Below are 14,791 nucleotides of genomic sequence, written 5' to 3' on the forward strand. Positions count from 1 at the left end.
GGCGTGGCTTACTTAGTATAAAAAAGTTGTGTTTTCCTCTGAAAGAGTTCTGTTCTAAATTAATACAGTGGAGATTTTTTCTTCTCCAATTTAAAGAAAAAATAGTGCATTGATGGATAGAATGTTTTTGCCTCGTATTTTTCTTAAACATTGGCACTAGCAACATTTGTCTGCAAGTGAGCTCTAGAAGATGAAAGAATGAATAAACAAATAGAAGAGGAATAGTACAGAAAAACTCAGAAACAGATGTGAATGTTTAATCTGGCTGCTGGTTTTTCTCATGTCCACTTATGCCTGGTTGTGATTTTAGATTGCATACATAAAATACAGTCATATGTTCTGCTCATAAAATCAACCCTAGTTATTATAAAAAATTACACATGGCAGCTTTTCATAGATGCTTTGTACTTCAAGAGTGTAAGGATAGATTCCTATGATATGAGCAAACCATCTCCAACTCCAGCTCTGATGCATGATTCTACATGTTACTGAAATCCCCTGGGCTCTAGGAAGATTGATGTTGATGTCCAAAAAAAGTTCAACACACTTAAATATCCTTGAGAACAAAATCCTTTGGTATGCAAATGACCTGGCCAAAATGCCTGCCAGTTTGTAAGCCAAATCCTGATCCACACCCATTTGCCTACACCTCATTGTGTATCGGAGCCTGACAATACGGTCCTTAGCCATCAACTACATGACCACCCAAGAGGAGTGCTGGAATGCCACAGAGTTCATTTTGAACAAAATCTGGCAGTGAGAAAATACAGTCATCTCTGTTCTAATTTATCACTCTACAACCCAAAGATGGCAGAGAAAGATAACTCATAACCTTGAACTATTGGGGCATGGTTCGACAAAATTGCTACTCACCTAAGAAAAGCTGAACCTTATAAACTTTTTGCCAAAGCTGGTATCTTAACTCCTAAGACACCTACCCACTGCCGAGCAGCAAAAAGGAAAACTGTCTTGTTTTGTATCTTAACAACATCAGAAAAAGGAACAAACAGCAGGACCATATAACACACATAAGCTGCAAAACAGACCAGCTCCCTACTAGCTATTAAAAAATCTTTGGAAGTGCAAAGAGCATGTTAACAGTTAACATAAAAGGACACATATCACCAGCACCTGCACACTGGACATCATGCATTATGCCATCCATTAAAACAGAATCAGGGAGAATATCGAAAAAGGGTCAAAATCTGCACTGTTTTTCCCCCTCTAGAATCTGAAATGCCAAGACCAAGTCTAATAGAAACTCTTGTCTTACTCTCACTAGTTTATCAACCTGTGAGTCCATGTTCGGTCATCACCCATTTCTACTCTCTCCATGTTCTTCTTGTTATTTGCACCCAATCTCAACCCAGTTTCCTTTTCTACAAGGGTCTGCCATGATTACATTGAAGTACACAGGTGGCTCCTCAATCCACACTATAATCTGGACTCATTGGTCTTAAGAGTAACATAGACCTTTTATGAATTCACTTCACCTAAAATTCTGGAAAACACAAAGGAACTCCTATAAAATTACATATTATTCCATGGATGGAAATGTACAACAATCTAGCAATGGAGTAACACCGCATCCTTAAACTAGTGCACTGGCCTTTTTATCATCAGGTCAGGTTAATGTTTTCAAAAATTAAACATTTGTAGTACTTTTCATTTTTTTCCTTCAGCTTAAAAATTTATACTCTGCACAGGTGTTCTACTTAATTTACAACTTGGTTTTCAAATTGCATTTTAAAGAAGGAAAAGTAAATAAGGATAAACAATTTATAAAAAATAGGCAGAATATAAATGTTACACTAAAAATATTTAGAGAAGAGATAGAACCATAATCTTCAACGCAAATTACAAACACCAGCCCTGGGAAAGTTGAGTGTATGCACTGAAGGAAAAGACCTCTGGTTCAAGTCATTAATATGAAACGAAAAGGGAAAGAAAGTCTTTTTTTTTTTTTTTAAAGATTTTTTTTAAAGATTTTATTTATTTATTTGTCAGAGAGAGAGAGAGCAAGCACAGGCAGACAGAGTGGCCGGCAGGGTCAGAGGGAGAAGCAGGCTCCCTGCTGAGCAAGGAGCCCGATGTGGGACTCAATCCAGGATGCTGGGATCATGACCTGAGCCGAAGGCAGCTGTTTAACCAACTGAGCCACCCAGGCGTCCCAGGAAAGAAAGTCTTTATATAAAGTTTTATATTTGCTTTATTTGGGGAAAGTATTTCAGTCTCATCAACATGCCAAAAGATATCTGAAAATACTTGAGTTTTAATTTATCATTATTTACGATCCTTTTTAAAAAACATGCTAGTAAACAAATGACAATCAGATTTTGACTCTTCTGGGAGTCGACCTTCGAAGAAAATTAATGATCTCTAACTGATGAGATAGATCTTAAAAAATAAAGAAACAGAGGTATTTCCTGGGAAATTTCTAACACTCATAATAAATTATCCAAAAGAAGTTTAATTATATATGATTTCAGGATTCTAATGGAAGGAATTTTTAGCAATCAAAACTTCTTGTTTGCACCCATTTGCAGGTATTGCTGTGCTGTAAGTAGTTTAATCAGCTAGTTTCTACCTTGCAGCAGACTTAATTGTTCAGCCTCTTCAACAGAATTAACTTGCTTGGAGTCAACCAACAAAAAATCTGAGAGCCTGCCACGTATGGAATCAGGCCCAGACTCTGGCCCCAAGGAGAGCATGGTCATAGGACTGCACTGAAAATGAAGTGCTGAAGAGATTGAAGACTCTACTGTGATAGAAATTCAAAAGAAAGGAGGCAAGATAAATTATTATTGTTAAGTACATTAAATGTATTGAATGTCATTAAATCTGTTGAAATATTATTTTGTTTCTAATACATCGGCATATAGTTTATTGCCATTTAATAGGGTGAAATGTCATAGGTGGATAAATATTAGATAGATAGATAGATAGATAGATAGATAGATAGATACTTTTATTGCCGGCTACAATCAGAAAAATAATTGAGGACAAGAACTTGAAAAAATGCAGCGGTGACACCATGATGACCTGACATTATCACATTAACATTCTAAAATGGGGTTTATCAACCTCAACATTATTGCTATTTTTAACTAAATAATTCCTTATGTGTGTGTGTGTGTGTGTGTGTGTGTTGGGGGAGGGGGCTTTCCATGCATTCTAGGAGGGTTAACATCCTGCCTGGCTTATACCTACTCATTAAGTCCTAGCAGCAATGCCTGTCAGAGTCATGACAACTAAAGATGTTTGTAGAAAATGCAGTTGAGAATCAAAAGCGTTCTTCAAATATGAGTTTAGATATCACTTTCTCCAAGAAAGGATTCCTGAACATCCTGGATAAAATATATTTTGTCTCCACTAGGTTCTCCTGAATGTGTACCTCCAGATAACTGTTCTTATCTACTTATATGTACCTTCCTATATACTGTAAGTTTGCTTTCGTCTGGACTTGTGTTTTGTTCACTATCGGTTCTATGCATATCCCTATGCATATTTGTTGAGCAAACTAATGAAGGAAAAAACGTATATAACTGAACTGGCCAATGGAGTAAGAAAAGTCTCTTTCAGGTACCAACCCCCCCACCGCCCCAAGTAAGGACAACTAAAGTGTTTACCCAGTGGTCCTTTGGGGAAAAAAATTGCCTGCGGTTAAGAATGACTGCTCTAAAAGATTATACAGAGAAATGGCAAATATTTAGTAAAGTTCAGTTTTATTAAAGAGAAAGATAAGTTTTGTAATACTTTCATTATCTTACCCATTGCAAATAATTAAGCTACAGTAACAGTTTTGAAGTCAGATATGAGATGGGATCCCAACATCCAGTGGTTGTCTGACTTTAATTAGGTTAAGTTTTTTGAACTTCAGTTTTTTCATTTGCAAACCTGGGAAAATGATAACCACTATATAGAGTTCTTTCATTCAACAAATATTTATTATTACCTGTTACCTGCTAGACAGAGTACTTGGCTCAAAGGGTGTACAGTAGTGGCAAGAACTATTACAGTCTTTGCACTTACAAATTTTCTACTCTAAAGTAGGAAAGGAATAGTATCCAATCACCTACCATATAAAATTTAAATTACAAATTGTGTACAAAGATTCTATGAAATTATACAAGATTCTATAAGAACATATAGAAAGAGCAGATGACCTAGACTGGGATGTCATTAAGATCTCCCTGAGACAATCTTGCTGACACTTGAATTGCGGCTTGAGGGATATGTGAAAGCTAACCTAGCAAGGAGGGCAGGAGAAGAGTGGTGAGATTAAATGAGGGAACATGTGAAAGCACATAGCACAAGGGTGGCCTGATACTCAGTAGAAAATCAATGAACTCAAGCAACGGATTATAAATAATCAACACCATTACTAACAAAATTAACAGATAGAAATAGGACATTAAGCAAAGTGGCAACTGATTTAATATCTTTCTTACAACTAAATGCTATTCACAATTCATTTTACAGGATTCTAAACTGAGATAATGGTGTTATGACGATACTAATATTGTTAAAATAAAATAGTCCTTTTGGAGAATAGAATACTGGTGCCTTAAACTTCTTCACTTTCTGGGTCTACAATTTCCCATTGTATTGTACAGTATGGTTAAATTCTTCGGTTACAAAACAACAAGGATTAGCACACAGTCTAGTTAATAAAGCCCTACTATTCCACCGTGCTAACAGTCCCTTTGAGAACTCAGCCATCCATTACACAAATCATTTGGCTGGGAACGGAGCATTTACCATATGTATGAGTTACTAATTTCCTGGACATTATCAGCCATTAGCTGGTTTCCTGTGTCCCAGCAAATGCTGAGGTAAGTCTTGATTGCCAATATTGCACATTTTCAAACATGAATCCGTAGACCATTTCCTCCACCTAAGACATAATAACACTCCATCAGTAGTTCTTTTGTCAAATGCATATGAGAAAAGGCCAGAGAGTTCAAGCAAAGGAAATGGGTTAAAGAAAAAAAAAAAAAAAAAAAAAAAAAAAGCCAACAGTGTACAAATGTAATTATGCGGGTGAAACTGTTAAAATTTTGGAAGTTTGGTTGAAGACAGCATGAGTACTAGGGAACAGAACGAGTTACCAGGAAGCTCCCATATGGAATTTAGGGGCTTCTTTATAAAATACATCCAAATACATAACCACTGTCCTTCCCTTCCTTCCTAGTCTAAAAGTATTGCTCTTCGACTAACTAGAATTCCCAAGATGGGGAAGGAATACACCTCATACATCTTAATGCTGCCCAAAAGTCCCTGCTTATGATCCCCCATAATAGATGTTGCCATTATCCCTCCCTCTATTTTATCTTGGTGATACCAAGGAAATAAAAAAATTAAAAAAATTAAAAGGTGCACCACCAGACAAAAAAGACTGACAGTTTGAATTAAACAAGTGACCAGAGTATTATTACTTTTTACTGTTAGTATTTGAATTACTGACTTCTTTAATGTACAGGATACCACTACTAATTTATTTGTAATTAGAAATTATTTGCACAGTGAAACATTTGAATAGCATAATGAGGAGGTAGTTTGTTTTTAATATTGTGAGCATTATTGACATGTTATCAATGTAGAGTTGTCGTTTAACTTTGAGCATACATATCTGACCTTGGCATATCATTTCATTACTATGAATACTTCTGGAATCTTTTTATGCTCTCTTCTGGCTCAAAAATCTGTCTCTTAATGGAGATTTTTTCAATGAGTTTCAAACTTTGATAAATGATGTCATTCATTTAATCTTAGACACTCCTTTAGAACTTTAAATAGTTTACTGACTACATTAGAGGAGGAGGGCTCCCAATTTCATAATTTCAAACATGTCATTTATACTTTTATCATGTGGAATCATTATATAGAATTATTTGCCTATCATGGTTAAATTTTATCACGCAAACATCAGAATGACATTTTCTAGGTAATACATAGCTAAAAAACATAGCATTGTGTAAAAATAATTTTCACATATTTATGTACAGTTATATATTTATACATATTTGTTTCATATGATATATAACTGTAGCAAATACATATATATGTTATATTAATTACATTATGCTATTAGGGCAAGCTCAATTGTCGCAATGAGTCCCTAATTAAAGAAGATTAATTTCATTTACATTTGATCAAGGGAAGCTTCATCATTATTTATTCTCTGACAATCCACTAACCAGGACATGTTCTCGGAATAATCAGCAAGGTGAATTTTTCATACATAAAATCTGTACATATTTTTTGTTAGATGTTATCATTTTTTATTACAAAGTAGCTGGTGTTTATTCTAGAGAACTGGAAAACACACATGTGCTTACTGAAGAAAATTAAAATCACTATACTTTCTGTATCTAGAAATAACCATGGATAAGATTTTAGTTTATTTCCTTTTGTTGTTTTTCTATGCAAAGCAGTTTAAAAAGGAAAACCTAGGGTAACATTAATTATCATTTTGTACCTGGCTTTCCAGTTGATACTGTAACTAAATTGTTTTTCTCTGAAGATTAAATATGCTTCAAAAAATACTGCTTTTTATGGATTCACCATAACCTATCAAAATACTACCCTACAAAACCTATGTCTACAAGTATTATTCTTTCCTACTTGATATCATTCAAATTTTTCACATTTAAAATTAGTGATTAATTGGACTTAATCTTCATGTTGGATTTTTTTAAAGTGAATTTCTAGAAAGAAATATGTATTTATAGTCAACAAAGTAATTTCTAGAAAAGCCAAACAAATTCACATTTCAAAAATTTGTAACTTTACCAAAATATTACACTTCTATTTATTTTAATCAGTACAAATTTTATAGTAAAATGTTATCTTTTTATTTATATTTACTTACTAACAATATTTATGATGATTTATAATGTTATTGGTTATGTGTATTTTTCCATCTGTAACCTGCCTGCTTATGTATTATATCTGGGTTTTAGTATATTAGTATATTTACTGAGTGAGGTAATCACCATACACACATACACACGCACGTGCACACACACACACACATATGAAGAAGATTAGCCTTTTGCATTTCAACTAGACAATCCTTCTGTGGTTTCATTCTGAAGTTTCAGCATACAATTTATGGTCATACCTTCAACAATCAGTAAGCATGACTCCATTCCCTTCTGATTTTTAATCCTACTGTAAATATATGAAGAAAGTTGGGGTGCCTGGGTGGCTGTCAGTTGAGGGTCTGATTCTTGGTTTCAGCTCAGGTCTTAATCTCAGGGTCATGAGATGGAGCCCTGCTCGGCGGGGAGTCTGCTTGTGTTTCCCTCCCTCTCCTTCTGCCCCTGCTCTGCTCTCTCTTAAAATAAATAAATAAATAAATAAATCTTTAAAAATATATCTATGAAGAGAGTTAATTTTTATTTCCTTTTCAGTTAATCAAGTTATTTTTTTTTCCTGTTGCACGGATGTCCGTACATTTATATTTTTAATTTTAGCTGTTTAAGTTATGCCAAAATATCTATAAACGTATGTCTTTTCTTTTTGCCTGGATTTGGTCAAATCATTCAATTGCCATAAAGAACCAATCAGCTTTGCAAAGGTGGCTTTGGTTTATATATTTGGTTATTGCTTCTATTTCAGCTACCCTTATCAGTTGTTATGCTGGATCTTCATGCTGGCCTCAATATGTATCATATTCTGTCTCACCCTCTTTATAATTTGACTTTTTCTTATTTCCTGCATGCTGAAAGAGCTTCACTAATCAGTTCTCAAGACATTGATTTGATTTTCTATGGTGTCAGTTCTGTTCCCAAGTACCACCAATATGGCATTTAATTCTGTTACTGTATTATTTTTTCTTTGCAATGTTTCTTCAGTTCACTCGGCCTCTTTTTCTTCTTATCTTAATGTTTCTAGATTTTCTCTTACTGCAGTTGCTCAAATGTGTTCCCTCCTGTCGATCTGAGTTCTTTTCCAGCATCCTTGCATCCTCCAGAGAAGCTGATCTCAAACATGCATATCTCAGAGATATTGCAGGCTGGCTTCCAGATGACTGTAACAAAGTGAGTATTGAAATAAAGCAAGTCACCTGAATTTTTTGGTTTCCCAGCACATATAAAAGGTATATTTATTCAGTGTGTCATAACATTACCCTAAAAAAGCAATGTACACACTTTAGGTAAAAAATACTTTGTTACTGGGGTGCCAGGGTAGATCAGTCGGTTTGAGCGGCCAACTCTGGATTTCTGCTGAAGTCCTAGGATTGGGTCCTGACATTGAGCTCCACGTCTAAGTCCGCCCTCAGTAGGCAGTCTGCTTCTGGATTCTCTCTCACCCTCTCCCCCGTCCCCAATCACTCTCTCTTTCTCAAACAAACAAACAAATAAATAAATAAATAAATGTTTTTAGAAAGTAACCATCATCTGAACCTTCAGCAAGTTGTAATCTTTTCACTGGTGGAGGGTCTTGCCTCCATGTTGATGTCTTAGGAGTGATCAAGAGGATGGTTGCTAAAGGTTAGGGTGGCTGTGGCAATTTCTTAAAATAAAACAACAAAAAAGTTTGCCACCTCATTTGACTTTCCTTTCCTGAGCAGTTTCTCTGTACCATGTGATGCTGTTTGATAACATTTCAACCTCTTTCAAAATTAGAGGTAATCCTTTTGAACCCTGTCACTGCTTTATCAATGAACTATGTGCTATTTGAAATCTTTGGTTGTCATTTCAAGGCACCACTTTCTTTGCTCATCCATAAAAACAACTCTTCATCCCTTGGAGTTTTATCATGAGATTGCGGCAATTCGGTCCCCTCTTCAGGTTTCACTTCTAATTCTACTTCTTTTGCTGTTTCCACCGCATCCACAGTGACGTCCCCCACTGAAGTCTCAAACCCTTTAAAGTCATCCAGGAGGTTGCAATCAGTCAATCAGTACTTTAGTAAACCCGTACTTTATTTTCTGGGAGTTTAGAATACATAGAGATATTTGTGTGTTATATCCAATCAAAAGTCTTCTCTAAGAGAATAAACTCTTACTTTATTTGATATTGTATCCTTAAAAAGTGGCAATATTTGCTATATAAACATCTGATTAGGGTTGCTTTTGAAGCCGCATCCCAGGAGATATGTATGTGTTTGTTTGTATCCACAACAACATACCATTCTCCTCACGGAATGTAAATTAATTTTTGAGTGATAATGATTTCAGCAACGTCTACCACAATTTACCTTTGAATTAGAAAATAACTTAATCTAAATTTTACTTTGCATTGGGCTTATCAAGCAATTCTGTTCAATTACTTTAAATATGAACACCAGGAAAGACAGTTTATGTTTGACATGTGAATATAATTCCCAAATAGATCCTAAAAGTTTAAAACATTCATCAGTGCAAGAAAAAGGCTAAAAGTTATTCACCAATACAAGAAAATGAGTCTTTAGGATAGCTTCATCTTTAAGTTTATGTGCAAAGTTGCCTAAGTCACTTTTTCAGAGACATCAAAAAAAAAAAAAAAAAGAATTTCAATGGGAAAAGGAAGTCCAAATTTGTTCGGAATTTGACAATTTTTCTGAAGTTCAATATTCTTTTTGTTTGGACTTTTTTTTTTTTTTTTAATATGGATGAGGGGTAGATTTGCTTGCATAGGTTGGGATGTCAACTCCCAGTGATTTGGCCGTGAGACTTGGAGACTCGGAGTTTCATGGTGTGGTTGAATAATTCAGGTAGTGGGTAAAACATGTGTCCAGGAAGTGGTAAGAAAAGACAATCAAGCTGAATATGATGCTTAACTTATTCACAGCACTCAAAGTTTTTTTTTTTCCCTCTAGTGTAACGCATTTGTGAATAGTTCCCATAAGTGTCTAAGTGATATGAATCATAATGTAATAAATACAGGATGCACAGAAAACCAGAGATCACAAAGGCCTACCATTCAATTTTATTATTGTTTAACCTTAGGCTCCACTTTCAAACAAAAGGCATGCATGCTGTGGAGCTATGAAACATTTTTGTATTTATGGAGTAATTGCACTGAAAGATCATGGCTACTTGTGATAACTAAACATCCTTTAAAAATGTATGTACTTTGTCGATGTATATGGACATATATATGCACATATGATGTATATCCAGTTTATTTAAGGCTTCTAAAATGTAGGAGTTATTAATCTTCATTTTCAAATCCCTGATGTATGTCTCCTTAAGAAACAAAGATGTCCATCTTGTCCCATTACCACCACCAATGCCACCACAAACACCATTCCCATCAATAGGTGGAATGATTACCTTGAGCCAGTTTTGGTGGGCTGAGGGATTATGCCCTCCCAGGTAACTGGTCAGGAGTGAGTTAAAGAAAAATCCCTCAGCCAAAGTTAGTTTACAATCATAATGCTTTATCAGAGTTGAATTGTTACAATAACCTATACTGGTCATTCATTCATTCATCCAACAAAGATTTATTAAGTTCCTACTATGTAAATCAGGAACTCTAACAGATTCTGAACCCACTGTATTAATGATTTTGTCAATCTACTATTCTCATTTTTGAAATCAGGGAGGACATCACAACATGGCTCAATATGATGCCTCTCACCCATAGAGCCTCCACAACAATAATTTGGCATCCATCCATGGATAGAAGTGCCTTTATGGGATCTGTGGGATATAGTACCATATACCAAGGGCCATAGACAGTGTCACACACTCATGTATACAAAACTTGGTCCAGCTTTGAACACGTCATTGGCTTGTGAACTAGCTCCAGTGCCCCCTCCCCACTGTGGTCTGGTAGCCTCTGAAGAACACTATCTTAGATAATCACCCATAGATGAGAGAATATTAGTGGAAATCCAGTTTGCCAGGGGAAAATTTCTAGCATACCACTGAAGCAATAAATAAATAAATAAATAAAGGTGTGTGTGTGTGTGTGTGTGTGTGTGTGTGTGTGTGTGTGTGTGTTTTGGATATACTGGAGAAGACATGAGAAAGAGTTTGAATATCAGTTAGAATATCAAGTCATGGCTGCATCACTTGAGTGTGAGATGAAGCTGGAAGAGCGGCAGGTCAGATTTTCAAAGGGTATTAAAAGGACACTGGTCCTACAAACTACATTGTGGACTCAAACAAGAAATAAGGCAAAAGGTACTGGGGATGCCTCACCTGTTAACCCCTCAACTATCCCACATTCACACAGACACACCCCACACCCTGTGTGTGCTCCTGATGGTGGTGAGAGTGAATTTAGATAGACAGCTAGTGAGCACACACAGAAAGCCAACCGAAATCTGTGGGCCAAAACTTGAGTTTTACCTTCAGCTTTGAGAAAGCAAAAGAGAGGTTGTCAGCACCTAATTTGGTGCAGTTGTAGGATCCAGAGAGGGCATACAAGCTTAAGAATTCCACCACAAGAGGGAGCAAGAAGCATAGAGCAGGCATATTTGGAGAAAGTATAAGAAAGCTTCAGAATCTCTAGTGGGGCTAATGAAAGATATTTTCTTCCTCAAGTCAGTCAGTAAAGACTAGAGCAGATGACTACTACTTCAAACTTAAGGAACATGAAAATAAAGGAAACATGATACCACAAAAGGATTGCAATATTGTTACAGTGTTCAACCCCAAAGATATGAAGATCTGCAATTTACCTGGTAATTCAAAATAGTTGTTTTAAAGAAGCTCAATGAGCTGAAACAAAACACAGAAAGACAATTCAACAAAATTAAGAAAACAATACATGAACAAAAGGAGAAGTTTAACAAAGAGATAGGAAATCATTAAACACAAAAGAAAAACTCTGGACATGAAAAATGTAAGGAATGAAATGAAAAATGCAATAGAGAATATCAAGAGCAGGATGGATTAAGTAGAAGAAAGAATGTATAAAGTAGAAGATGGGACCTTTGAAATTATCCAGTCAAAAGAGAACAACAACAAAAATGATAAATAAATTAAGTAATTAATGTATGTGTGTACTTATGTATGAATGTGAGGGAGTTTGGATGAACAATAGGAGACCATCAAATAAATAATCTACAAACTGGAGTTCCAGAAGGAGAAGAGAGGAAGAAAGGAGGCAGAGAGCTTATTTAAGGAAATTTTGACCAAGACCTTCCCAAATCTGAGGAGAGATTTGGATATGCAAGTTCACAAAGCTCATAGGTCCCCAAATAAATGTAATTTAAAGTGATCTCTGGGGGGCCTGGTAGGCTCAATCAGTTAAGTGTCCAACTCTTAATTTTAGCTCAAGTCATGATCTTAAGGTAATGATTTAAGCCCAGCATCAAGCCCCATGCTCAGCACGGAGTGCTTGATAATCTCTCTCCCTTGCCCCTCCCCCTGCTCATGCTCTCTCTCTCTCTCTATCAAGTAAGTAAATATCAGTGGATTTCTCAGCAGAAATCTTACAAGCCCAGAGAAAGTAAGACAATATATTTAAAGTGCTGGTGATGGGGCGAGGGGAGCAGGGACAAAAAACAAAGAAAGGGAAACAGGTTAGCTAAGAATACTTTTCCTGATAAAATTTTCTTTCAGAAATTAGGAAGATATAAAATCATTCCCAGACACCATGAAACTGAGCCAGTTCATCAACACTAAACCTGACTTAAAAGAATGCTAAAATAAGTTATTCAAGATGAAATGAAAGGACACTAATTAGTAACATCAAAGCATATGAAAATATAGAAGACACTGATAAACGGAAGTATACAGTCAAATTCAGAATACTCTAATATTGTAATATGGTGGAGTGTTAACCACTTAACTCTAGAATAATGATTAAAGAACAAAATAATTCAAAATAGTCATAATACAAATATAATAACTTTTAGTGAATTTAGTATTAAAAGAGGTAAATTGTGACATCAAAAATATAAAAGGAGCGAAGTAAAGAGTTTTTGTATGGAGTCAAAGTTAAGTTGTTATCAGCATAAAATAAATATCTTATCTCTAAGATGCTTTATGTAAGCTTCATGATAATCACAAAACAAAGACCTATAGTAGAAACACAAAATATAAAGAGAAGGGAATTAAAGTGTACCACTAAAGACAATCATCAACTCACAAAGAAAGGCAGCAAGAAAGGAAGGAAGGAATCTGGGAACCACACAACAGCCAGGAAACATTTAAGATGACTTCAGGAGGTCTTTAACTATCAATGATTACTCTAAATGTAAATGGATTAAATTCTCCAAACAAAAGGCTTGGCATGGCTGACTGAATTAAAATCAAGATCCAGCTATTTGCTGCCTATAAGAGATTCATTTCAGTTTTAAGGACACACAGAAGCTCAAAATGAAATGATGAAAAAAGATATTCATTGCAAGTGGAAATAAAAAGTGAGCAGGGAGAGCTATACTTATATAAAACAAAATAAAGTTTAAATCAAAATGGTAACAAGAGACAAATAAGGTCACTGTATAATGCTAAAGACATAAATTCATCACGAAGATATAACAAATATGAACAGATATTTAGTCAAGTTGGAGCACCTAAATATATTAAGCAAATACTAACAGATCTGAATGGAGAATAGATACAATACAGTAATAGTATAGTACCTCACGTCTTACTTTCAACAATGGATAGATCATCTGGACAGAAAATCAATAAAGAAACTTTGGATTTAAACTATACCTTAGGTCAAATGGACCTAACAGACATATACAGAATCTTCTATCCAATAGCAGCAGTATATATAATTGTTCTCAAGCACTCACAGAACATTCTCCAGGATAGATCATATGACAGGTCACAAAATACATAGAAGCAAATTTAAGAAGACTAAAATCATGCCAAGTACCTTTTCCAACCACAGTATTATGAAAATAAAAATCAGTAACAGGAGGAAAACTGGAAAATTCACAAATGTGTGTAAATTAAAAAGCATACCAAAACTTACTGGATGCAGCAAAAGCAGTTCTAAGAGACAAGTTTATAGTGATAAATGAATATGTTAGGGAAAGAAAAAAAAAATCCCAAATAAACAACCTAACTTTAGACCTCAGGGAACTAAAAAAGGTAGAATAAAATTAGCTCAGAGATAATACAAGTAAGGAAATAACAAAGAACAGAGCAGATAGATGAAAAAGAAATCAGAAATACAATAGAAAATATCAACAATACTATGAGCAAACTTTTTTGAAAATATGAACCAACTTGACAAACCTTTAGACTAAGAAAAACAGAGAAGACCCAAATAACTAAAATCAGAAATGAAAGAAGGCATATCATACTTGATACCAGAGAAACACAAAAGATCGTAAGATACTACTGTGAACAAGTATATATCAATAAACTGGATAACCTGGAATAACTAGAATAAATTCCTAGAAACAACCAACCTGACAAGATTGAACAATTATATATATATATATATATATATATATATATATATATATATATAAAACACCAATAGCAAGTAAGGAAACTGAATTAGTAATCAAATACCTCACAGCACGAAAAAGCCCAGGGCCATATGGTTCCCCTAGTGAATTCTATCAAACATTTAAAGAAGAATTAATACCAATCCTTTTCAACTCTTCCAAAAATTTGAAGAGGAGAGGACACACCTGAACTAATTTTGCTAAGGCAAAATTACCTTAGAATTATCAGAATTATCAGAATTACCCTGATATAAAGCGCTATAAGATTCTATAAGAAAAAGAAAAAACTACTGGCCAATAACCCTGATAAATATAGATGCAAAGACTCTCAATAAAATATTAGTAAATCAAATTGAACAGAACATTAAAAGAATCTTACACCAGAATCAAGTGGAACTTATCTCTGGTATGTAAGAATTGTTCAACACACACA

General features: G+C 34.9%; 1 protein-coding gene across 12 annotated transcripts in view; it reads right to left on the reverse strand.

The window, feature by feature from the left end:
• RBMS3 (RNA binding motif single stranded interacting protein 3) overlaps positions 1-14,791 on the reverse strand; it is a 712,557-nt gene that overhangs the window by 384,290 nt on the left and 313,476 nt on the right. The window lies entirely within an intron of this gene.

The sequence above is a fragment of the Mustela erminea genome, chromosome 1 (assembly GCF_009829155.1).
Source record: "Mustela erminea isolate mMusErm1 chromosome 1, mMusErm1.Pri, whole genome shotgun sequence".
Classification (NCBI taxonomy): domain Eukaryota; kingdom Metazoa; phylum Chordata; class Mammalia; order Carnivora; family Mustelidae; genus Mustela; species Mustela erminea.